Source organism: Penaeus japonicus, unplaced genomic scaffold, assembly GCF_977035675.1.
Source record: "Penaeus japonicus unplaced genomic scaffold, GWHDUDI00000001_assembly GWHDUDI00000012, whole genome shotgun sequence".
Classification (NCBI taxonomy): domain Eukaryota; kingdom Metazoa; phylum Arthropoda; class Malacostraca; order Decapoda; family Penaeidae; genus Penaeus; species Penaeus japonicus.
In genome coordinates this window covers 17027779-17037778 of record NW_028234414.1, presented here as the reverse complement: position 1 = coordinate 17037778, position 10000 = coordinate 17027779, and the positions used below count along the sequence as shown (strand labels likewise).

Sequence of the window (10000 nt, the reverse complement as noted above, 5' to 3'; positions counted from 1 at the left end):
TCACGGGCTTGATATACCTCGAAAATGGGGAGAGGAAGAAAGGGAGGAAAGGAGAGAGAGAGAGAGAGAGAGAGAGAGAGAGAGAGAGAGAGAGAGAGAGAGAGAGAGAGAGAGAGAGAGAGAGAGAGAGAGAGAGAGAGCGAGCGAGCGAGAGAGAGAGAGCGGAAGAAATCTCTCTCTCCCTCTGTTCCCCGCCTCGATCTTCCTCCTCCCCCTAAACGCCATCGCCCCCCCCCCCTTTCCCTTCAGAGGTAGCAGAGCAATTACCTCATCCCCGACACTCTTCCGGCTGCTCTCCCTGTGGTTAGCTCTCGCCCCGCTGACGTGCCGGGCCCTCCTTTACCAGACAAGTCGGCCTTTATCTTTATGCAAATGCCCGCCTGCAGCCGCCGTTCTTTATACCCACACGCGTCGCCGCTCGTCAACACCTTCTTGATATTAACTTTATTCCCCCTACCCCCTTATTAGACTCCAGGGTCTAATTAAATCATTTACGATGTGTGGGTATATGGTTTCCTTTCTCTTCTTCATCCATTCGTTTCTTTTTATTCCTCTTCTTATTTTTATTTTTTACTTCATTTTTCATCTCTTTTTTTCTGTTTATTGCCATTATTACTACCATCATCCACATCCATATCATCACAACTAAAATCATCATCACCATAATTTTATTATTATCATTATCAGTAATACAGTCACCACGAGACTCATCAGCATTACTTACATCGCAATTAGTGTCATTATCATTAGTCCTGCCATGGTTTAATTAATCCTCCTTATTACAACTACTTTCACCCCCTTATCATTCTCGCTAGCGTGTTTTGTCATGGATATCATACACGATAGATAAGCATAAATTGGGTTGATAAGGTGCGGTAGGGCCAGGAGGGGGGGGGGGGCTAGCAAGGGTCGGTAGGAGACAATGTGAAGTCCTCCTCTTGCGGTTTACGGCATTTCTTCCATCTTTGAGTTGTTAACATCACAGGACATTCTAGTGAGACGGACTTTTGCAAAAGGTACATGTAAATCCCCATTCATATGGCCATAAGTGCGCTGCACCCCCCTCTCTCTCTTTCTCTTCTTTCTTTCTTTCTTTCTTTCTCTCTCTCTCTCTCTCTCTCTCTCTCTCTCTCTCTCTCTCTCTCTCTCTCTCTCTCTCTCTCTCTCTCTGTCTGTCTGTCTCACCCACCCTCTCTCTCACCCACCTTCTCTACCTACCTCCTTCTTTCCCTATCTCCCTCCCTCCTTCTCTTCCTTCCTCCCTCCCTCCTTCGCTCCCCCCTTCTCTCCCTTCCTCCCTCCATCCGTCCAACCCTTCCTTCTTCCTTCCCTCCCTCCCTCCAACCCTCCCTATCTCTCACCCTCCGCTCCACTCCTCTCCTCCTCCCCTCCATCCCTCAAACCCTCTTTTCCTTCCGTCTCCCTTCTTTCGACCCTCCTCATCCCTTTGCCCCTCCCTCCCTCCGACCTTCCGTCCTTTCATCCTCCCTATCCCTATCTACGTTCAGTCCTGGAACATATAAAAGGGCATTATCCTTCAGCTTCCAAGGGATGTTCAGACCCGTTATATAGAAAAGGGATGGAAAGCAACCCATGCGGGGGGGGGGGGGAATTAGGCATGGGTCCAACGAGAATGTGTAGACACTATCCCTCTCTATAGCCAGTCCCGGTACATATAAATTAGGCATGGATCCAACAGGCATGTGTAGACACGTCAGCACAAGCATTGCGGGGGAACAGATCATGTCCAGAGGAGTGGCCGACACACATACGGTACCGAAGGGGAGGTTCTTGTGCCAGTTCCCGGTCCAAGGGTCGAGCGCGATCTCCCCCTTCGGTCAGCCCAGCCTCAGCCTCACACCACCGCCCACGGCTCGTGATCGGGGGGAGTGTGCAGGTCGTGATTGGCGACGGCTGGCCACGCCCCTACTCCAGCACGACAGGTCGTAGGGGTCATGGGTGATTAACTTCAACATTAGTATCCCCATCTTCACTTCCCATGTTTCCTGTTGACTTTTAGTCTGTTGACAAAGGAGGCAGGTGGGCCCCGCCTTGCTGTTCGAGTTGAATGCTTTCACACACACACATACTCACTCTTTCTCTCGCTCCCTCCCTCCTTCTCCCTCTCCCTCCCCCCTCATCCCCTCTCCCCCTCCGACCGTCCGACCCACCCTTCTTCTTAGCCTCCTTTACAGCACATGATCATGAAAAATGAAAAGAAAATCATCGGCCAAATAATGCTGGAATCGCATTATAGCTCTATTGCGCTTATTGCTGACCCCATGTACCCCATGACCTCGCACCACACCGGACTGAATAGAAGCTGGAACATAAAACCTGCATTATCCGCATCCGGTGCAATATCTATTTCATTTCTTTAAGGAGAGTTAATTCGGAAAGGATACTTTCTCACTGATCGGATGGGATATTTCACAAGATTAACTTCAGTGCATTAAGTGAAGCTGGTCTTAGTTGGTCTATAAAAGTCAAATTGTCTCCATTTTCTATTGATGAGACGCCACGAAAAACATTAACTGGAGGAAAAATCCGAATTTGCTTTTTTTTTCACCACGTAGGCAAAATTAAATCGCATGCATAACAAAACAAATTACAATAAATCGTGACGTTTCGAATCAGAACAAGTTGCTCATCAGGAAATAAAACTGTTTTGATAAGATATTTAGTCCTACTATAAACACAATTTACCGCGTCACTATGCTTTTTTTTTTTTTTTTTTTTTTTTTTTTGTTAATCCCATTTATAAATAAGAATGATTCCTTTGGATTCCGTTTCTTGTAACTTACTGGAAAAGGTCATTCAGACGATCTTTCATCTCAACTTCATCTTCGGGATCTCTCTCTCATCTACTTTTTTTATACTTATATTTTTTTCACTGACCTATTAAGTCTTTTTGTATCTTCTCGTCCCGCAAGGTGACCTTATCAAGTTTCAAAGAACAAGACAACCTTTCATACCTACAGAGCCTCTCTTTTTTTCCTCTCTTATTTTCTGTGTGTGTGTGTGTGTGTGTGTGTGTGTGTGTGTGTGTGTGTGTGTGTGTGTGTGTGTGTGTGTGTGTGTGTGTGTGTGTGTGTGTGTGTGTATGTGTGTGGATGATATCTTTATATTATTGTTCATTTATATTATCCTATCTTTCCTTCAGTGTGACTTCCCTGACTTCGTTTTTTTTCTTTTCTTTTTTATCAACATGCCTAAATGTAAGAAGTCACCAGAACAAGTATCACTATCAGCATTTCTCTCTGCACAAACCTGCAATTTCAGACCTGCGACCGCTGACCTGTATCAGCTGACCTGTATCTGACCAGTGCCAATCCAGGACATCCTCCGCTGCGGAAGTTTTTAAGATGCGAGCTCTATGGTTATCTCCCCCTCCCCCCTACCCCTCACACTTTCTCTGTTTCCTCTGCTTTCCTTCCTTCTCTTTTTTTACTTCTTTAGTAATTCGCAAATGTTACTACGACTAGGCCAGACAACTTGATCAGCCTGAATTTATGACAACAATGTCGTCAATAAGTCGCAGATTTGTCGCATAGAGAGAGAGAGAGAGAGAGAGAGAGAGAGAGAGAGAGAGAGAGAGAGAGAGAGAGAGAGAGAGAGAGAGAGAGAGAGAGAGAGAGAGAGCAAGAGAGAGAGAGAGAGAGAGAGAGAGCAAGAGAGAGAGAGAGAGAGAGAGAGCAAGAGAGGAGAGAGAGAGAGAGAGAGAGAGAGAGAGAGAGAGAGAGAGAGAGAGAGAGAGAGAGAGAGAGAGAGAGAGAGAGAGAGAGAGAGAGAGAGAGGGAGAGGGAGAGAGGCATTTTAGGAAAAAAATAACAGCCATTTTCAACACGGCACGAATGCGTTCTCATTGCTTCCACAGAGCAATATTCCTTAAAATACCTATGAACGAACGATTTCCACGAAGGTGAAGGATGTTATTGCCTGCAAGCAGAAAAATCGGCAGTGCCACAGCCTTGACGCCCTCCCCGGACGAGACGACAGACACACCAAGCACACGCTAAACTGACAAAATTAATTCACCACAAAGTTTTCTTCGAAATGCTTGAAGTTTAATCCAATTGAAGAGGGGAGGGGGGGGGGAGGGCAATAACATAAAACGAAGGATATAGAGACAAAACCAAACAGAATATCACATACAGTAGAGAATAAGATTTTAGAAAAAATACCACCGTAAAATAATAATGTAAATTTAGCTGCGGGCGAGACAGAATGAAGGGGACTGCGGCCGCCCTTTCCCTATTGTGTTTATGGCGAGGCGATGGCGGCGGCGGAAACCCGCTGCACCACAGTCTGCTGCACCGCCCGCAACACCCAGAATTATTGCCCCTACAAACATTTATTGGAATCTACGTTGCTTTCTTGTGCTTTACGGAGCAATAAAGAGAATCTATGATCCAAACTGTCCCAATTCATATGGGGCGCGGGGGAAAATACGGCTGCGCTCTCCGGTGATGGAAGAAGAAGGCGGACGGTTAACTTGGGACCGGGACTTCGTTAAAGTTTAGCCGGGAGGACTGGGCAGGACCGGGAGGGAGGCCGGGTATACTTGCGAGATATACTACGCTGCTACACCTTCGGTTTATTGCGGGATAGGTAAGGAGGGCCATTTTTGACATGTGCTCGAAACTTTATGAAACTGAACCTTGAATCGGATATAAACATGTATTTATTATCTTGAGATTGGAGGGAGGATAGAGCCGAGAGAGAGAGAGAGAGAGAGAGAGAGAGAGAGAGAGAGAGAGAGAGAGAGAGAGAGAGAGAGAGAGAGAGAGAGAGAGAGAGAGAGAGAGAGAGAGAGAGAGGGAGAGAGAGGGAAGAGAGAGAGAGAGAGAGAGAGAGAGAGAGAGAGAGAGAGAGAGAGAGAGAGAGAGAGAGAGAGAGAGATCTTTAACTTTTACTACTGAGACAAGTGGTTACTTACATCTCAAATAGGTAACATAAGTTATCCTCACCCTCTTTGGGCTCCCTTATCTTTTACGAAAAGTTACAACTATACAAGAGGCGGAGAAATTACAAGCACAGAGAGTCAAGTGTTTACATATCAGGAGAGCGATATAACAAGATAAATTCTCATCCTCACCATGATACGCCCGCCCCTGGGATCAGATTATTACATACATATTACGTTCATATATGTCAGCAAAATACGATCATGGACCTGGAGGACAAAATCAGTCATAATGTCAAGAAAAATATTATGTTGTATCATATATGATCTTCACACACATATAAAATCTCAGCAGACGGAGAGTCAACAGTCTCATATGCACATTCACTAAATATAATTGCGTGGTTGAGAGAGAGAGAGAGAAAGAGAGAGAGAGAGAGAGAGAGAGAGAGAGAGAGAGAGAGAGAGAGAGAGAGAGAGAGAGAGAGAGAGAGAGAGAGAGAGAGAGAGAGAGAGAGAGAAGAGGCAATAGAAAACGTAGCGTGAGTTCCTGCGTCCAGAAACCTTATAGGTAGGGGCGAGGCGGGCGGGTAGAGAGAGAGGGGGGGGGGGAGTCGATATAGCATCTAGGGAATTGATAGGACGTTAAAGACACCCCAGGTACTATAGATCTGGGGTGTGTGTCCATCCAAGAAGGAAAGGGTCTACGGACAGAGAATTCCTTTAGTATTTTAAGACACAGTTGGCACATAGCCTAAAGACATCTTGATCTTTAAGCCTTGAGTTAACGTCCTATTAATGTTTTACTTTATCTGGCTGGTATCATGACTAATTTAAAGTATCTCTTTGTTGTATTTTGGAAGAGGAGAAAAGAGGGGTTGGGAGCAGAAGTGAACAGACAGATAGATAGAAAAAGATGGCAGATGGCAGTAGGAGGGTGGCCCTATAAAGGTAACCATTGCGAATGTTTTAACTTGGCTTGCTTAGACGATGCGAGAGAAGGATCGGGTAATGCCAGTAACATAAACAAAGATTTAAAAAAAGGTACTCAAAGCCAGAACGGAAAAAAAAAACAAGAGAAGAGAGAGAAAAAATGAGAGGACGAGAGGAAAGAAGAGGCGAAGGAATGGCATAAGGGCAAGGGAGGGCACCTACTCGTATTTACACAGCAATTACCACGGCCAGGGAGGCTGAAGTGATGTCACCTTTGTGGTTTCGTGTTACCTTACCACGTATTTGTCGTCCTTGCGAGGTCCGGCTTTTGGGAGAATGGAAGGGGGGAGGGGCAGGGGGAAGGGGGAGAGGGGCTAAAGAGACTTCGGAGGTCTGAGGAGGAGGACGAGTGAGGCGTGAGGGGGCGGTTGTGTAGAATGGGGGAGTGTGGAATGGGGATGGCAGGAAAGTTTGGGTTGGGATGGGAGAAGAATTCGATTGGAGAATTTTCTGGTGGAAGTAGGGTGGGAGAGGTAAATACATAGATCAATATACACGCACGCACGCACGCACATGCACACGCGCGCGCACACACACACATATATATACGTATGTATGTATATGTATATGTATATGTATATGTATATTTAAATATATATATATGTATATGTATGTATGTATATGTATATGTATATGTATATGTATATATATATATATATATGTATATATATGTATATATATGTATATGTATATGTATGTATGTATATGTATATGTATATATATATATAGATATAATATATATAATATATATATATATATATGTGTGTGTGTGTGTGTGTGTGTGTGTGTGTGTATACAGAGAGAGATATATAGATAGATAGATAGAGAGATAGAGAGAGAGAGAGAGCGAGGATGAGAGAGAGATGAGAGATGGAGGAGAAGTGAGAGAGAGAGAGAGAGAGAGAGGGAGAGAGGGAGAGGGAGAGAGAGAGGGAAAGAGAGAGAGAGTGAGAGAGGGGGGGGGGCAAGAGTCTATGCGTGTGAGTATGCGTGCATGTTTGTTGAAGTCATCCATGCGGGAGAGCGAAGACTGTCACGTCACCGCTGACGCCTTCTTAGTCATCATGACAAACTCGCCGCGCATTTTAAATTGCCAAAAGCGTCGAACCCGACGTCGTCCGCGGGCTTCACACACAACAGGAATTCCTTCGCCTGCCACCCACCGGTCCCAACTTTTACGAGCGCGTCAAGCGATTTCCGAACGCCCCCCCCCTCCCCTCTCAGGTCCGCAACTGACGAACAGGTAAACAAGTCACTCGCCACTCGCAAACTCACAGCTCGTTCCTCGCAAATGAGACGGTCACACGATGCCCCGTAAAGCTGACAAATGATCCTTTTAAGTGTCACCGCAAATTATTTCCCTCTGTAACCGCCTCCATACCCTTGGCACTTTCTTGCCCGCCGAAGGAATATCCCCAGCGAGGGAGAAGCAGCGGCTTTTGATGCGCCCGAGGTAAAACCGCGCGTAAAAGTCGTGCGAAATATATGACGACCATTACGCGAGGCAGGTCGTACAGGTAGATCCTACAGGGGGAAGGGACGGGCCAACATCACTCCTTGAACCTCCGCTCGATGCCGGCGTCTGTACTTATCAATCATTTCGGATCTAACGCCTTCCCGATCTAACGCCTCTTCTGTCTCGCTCCCTTCGCTCTTACTATGCTTTTATTTTTTCTTTATTCTTTGCTATGTTTTATTTCACTCGTACACAGCTTTCGTTTCATTTGTTTGATATTCTTTTCATTTCATACTGTAACTTGCCCCTCCATTCATAGACTATTTCCTCGGTCTACTCAAACTTATCTGTTCCTTTCCCTCGTCTCTTTTTGCGTGACTGATTATGTGTATGTGTGTGTCCCTCTCCCTCACCCCCCCCCCCTACACACAAAAAAAAACACCGAAAGATAAAAACACAACTCACCTCGTTTGTGATTGCACGTAGTAGCAGTAAATCAACCACTATGCTACACGCAACCTTTCCACCAAAGGCTCACTTGCTTATCCTGACTAACCATAGGGAAGCCTTACGTGGTCCGTGCGCGCAAAATTACAACGCCCGGCGCAAAAAAAAAGAAAAAAAAAAGGTCTTTGAGACTAGTTTAAACGAATCATTGAGTGAGAGTGAGGAAGTGAGTGTGTGTGTGTGTGTGTGTGTGTGTGTGTGTGTGTGTGTGTGTGTGTGTGTGTGTGTGTGTGTGTGTGTGTGTGTGTGTGTGTGTGTGTGTGTGTGTGTGCGCGTGTGTTTGTGCGTGTGTGTGTATGTATGTGTGTGTGTGTGTGTGTGTGTGTGTGTGTGTGTGTGTGTGTGTGTGTGTGTGTGTGTGTGTGTGTGTGTGTGTGTGTGTGTGTGTGTGTGTGTGAGAGAGAGAGAGAGAGAGAGAGAGAGAGAGAGACAGACAGACAGATAGAGAGAGTGAGAGATGCCACTCACACCTGGTTCACAACGGAAGAATCTCGACATTTCTGATACTACTACGCGTCCGCCATTCCCCCATTCTTGAAGACATTCAGTCTGGCCCTTAGAGCTCATGCATAAAGCTCATGTATTACAGAAGCTGCTTAGTATTCAGCATGACTCGCGGCGCAGCACAAACCCCTCTAGATGATAAAAGTTCCGAAACGCTTGATAGCTGTGTACATCTCTCTCTGTCACTCTTTCTCTCTGTCTGTCTCCCCCCTTTTGCCTCCTCTTCCGCTCTCCCTCTTCTCTTTTTTTCTCACTCTCCTTATCCCGTTCCTTCTCTTGTTTTTTTCTGTTTATATGGTTCTCTCTCTCTCTCTCTCTCTCTCTCTCTCTCTCTCTCTCTCTCTCTCTCTCTCTCTCTCTCTCTCTCTCTCTCTCTCTCTCTCTCTATATATATATAATATATTATATATATATATATATATCTATATATATATATATATATATATATATATATATATATATATATATATATATATCAGTATCTATTTCTTTCTTCCCCCCTCTTTCTCTTTCTCTCTCTCTCTATATATAGCACTACCTATCTATCTTTCTTTCTCCTACCCATTCTCTGTCTCTCTGTCTGTCTATCTATCTATCTGTCTGTCTGTCTCTCTCTCTGTACATAACCTCTCCCCTTCTCTCCCTCTCCCTGCCACTCCAATTCCCTCACTCTTCTCACGTCAACAACAAACCTTAACCTCCTCCACTGCTAAATTTGTATGTAAAAGCATGCTCAGGTGTTTCCCTTTTCACGCCGCTACAACAGGCAGGTATGCAGATAATGATTTGATAAAATAGGGAAAATATGCACTTTGTCCGAGCGCTCAGTCACAAATTCTTTTGCAAACACAGACCTTCCCTGCGTCCCAGTGATTGTAAACGCTGTGATTTAGTGAGAGTGTGTTTTTGTGTTACGAGTATGTGCTTGCGGGTATGGGGGAGGGGGGGGGGCTGTAGTTTGTGTGTGTGTAGGGTACGTTTGTGTATTTATTTGAGTGTGTTACGTTTGTGTATTTGTTTGAATGTGTTTGGGGAGTGGGGACTTGTGTGCTTGTGTGTATGTGCATATGTATGTGCATGTGTGTGTGTGTGTGTGTGTGTGTGTGTGTGTGTGTGTGTGTGTGTGTGTGTGTGTGTGTGTGTGTGTGTGTGTGTGTGTGTGTGAAATCATGGAGGTGTGAATGCATGCGTGCGTGCGAAAACAAATACGCTTGTTAATATGATGATCCCACACATTCGTATACTCTACGAGCACATATAACAGTGTAAAGCATGAATGGAAGTGACACATGTCTGCCTGTAAGTACATGGAACGCATGTGTGACGAGGCACGTGTGCGCATACGGACGTGTTTAACGCATGAAATCTCAGGGCACGCAGGACATCCGGGAATGCGACGCGTGTGTATTTAGCGCCGATGATGTGAGTGACGGGGCGTGTCGAGTGTGAGGTCCGTCACGGTGCTGGCGCGCGCGCACGTGGGCCGGGGCCTCTCCTCTCGTGGTGGGCATAGGGCTGTGCGTGATCCTGATTGACAAGTCCCCGCCGCGCGATCCGTCCGCAGCGCTAAGTGTCGACTCTTTGCGGTACATTCCCGGCGCGACGTTTAATGACCTGCGACCGGTCGGGATTTG

The 10000-nt window shown here is 45.9% G+C and overlaps 1 protein-coding gene across 1 annotated transcript in view; it reads right to left on the bottom strand.

The window, feature by feature from the left end:
• Positions 1-10000, bottom strand: part of LOC122261757 (protein madd-4) — a 241836-nt gene that overhangs the window by 155053 nt on the left and 76783 nt on the right. The window lies entirely within an intron of this gene.